Source organism: Oryzias melastigma, linkage group LG19 (genome assembly GCF_002922805.2).
Source record: "Oryzias melastigma strain HK-1 linkage group LG19, ASM292280v2, whole genome shotgun sequence".
Taxonomy (NCBI): domain Eukaryota; kingdom Metazoa; phylum Chordata; class Actinopteri; order Beloniformes; family Adrianichthyidae; genus Oryzias; species Oryzias melastigma.
Genome location: NC_050530.1, coordinates 7559539 through 7561122, shown reverse-complemented (window position 1 = coordinate 7561122; position 1584 = coordinate 7559539).

The window sequence follows — 1584 nt, the reverse complement described above, 5'->3', positions numbered from 1 at the left end:
TCTGTGCTGCAAGCTCCGCCCCCTGGCTAACACAACACTCAATTTATCCCCTTACCGGTGATAATCAATGGAAAAAAACTTTCATTTTAGATGCAGAATACCGTACATATTCCAGTTGTCCTCAGTAAATTCCTGCTCAAATAAGTGTTTGTTACTTTTTTCCACGGCGCTACCTTAAGCCGCGGCGCTACCTTAAGACGCTACCTTAACACCCAGTCCGCACAGCCGTGCAGAAGCCGCGTGTGTTTGTGTTGTGAAGAAGTTCAGCGATGGCCAGACCTACTAAGGCAGATATATCATATGTGCATCCATCTTTGAAGAAGTTTGGATTATTTTCGTGGGAGAAATACAGAGACACGGAGTTTGTCTGGGACGACGTCATAACGCAGACAGCAGCAGCACGCGGCGGCAGGCGGAGCTTCAGGAATCGCGCCGTTTTACTTCCGGGTAGGGAAAAATTCATGAAATATAACTAATATTTCATAAATAATTTGTTTTTTAGTGGTCCAAATGTAATATATTATCATATATTTGGACATAGTTCACTCTGAAAGGCTTAAGAAAATCATGGTAGGGCTCCTTTAAGGTAAATTTGCTTGAAAAACTTTTGATGCAGATTTCTGATCATCTGTTCTTCAGATTATCTTTAATCTAGAGAAGTTGGGAATTCTTTTTCTAGTCATTATGTCCGACAAGAATTTATTACACCTTTACTTAAAGAAAAAATGCTGAAGTTTCTGCAGCATTTATCCAGCCCTGCAGGCTGCGAAGCGTTTCAAAGGTCAGTGAACTGCTCACTTTTCAAAAGGCAGCCCGAGGGCCGACGTCGACAGCAGTCTTGTTCAATTTGTTCTTGGAATCTAAGTGTGCCCCAGAAGACTGTTTCTGAAGTTAAACATAGCCATGAAAATAAAAACAGCAGAACATTTTATCTTTGTTTTCTCAGGTAAAGCAGGCTGACCTTCTGTGCATTCTTTGTGTTGCTGTCAGAAATGCTTAACACATCCCTCAGTCATCCTCTGAACCTGCTCCCAACCCTAAACACAAAACAGACTTTTAAAAAAGCTGTGCTTGGTGCCCCGTCAAAGTTAATTTACAAGTTGTAATAAAGTGACTTTTAAATAGAACATTTTCATGCTGGATTTCTGCTTTTGCAACATTATTAGAGCAAGAGAATTTTTAAATCAAACAAGTAATTTTTCATTAAATGTATAATTTATTTACACCTTTAAAAATACGAAGTAAAGAAAAATAGTTTTTTTTTCCTAAAAATGATTGTTTACAAGTTTTATATTTAATTTCAACAAACGTATATTACAATTTTGGTTTCTTGAGAACATAAATAAGTGTAAAGACGGCCCTGATGCTGATTGTTGACTTCTCTTTAATATAGAAAATTCAAAATTTATAATAAAAAGGATGAATAATTGTGACTTTGTAATTGTAAATTTAACTTTAAAAACCTTGTTTTTCTTAAAAAAAATTGAAGAAAAAAAAATTCTAAAAATTTCAGGTAATCTTTTTTTGTAAAAGTAAGTAAAAAAAATCTGGTTACAAACTCATGCATACCAGATAGTAACTGGT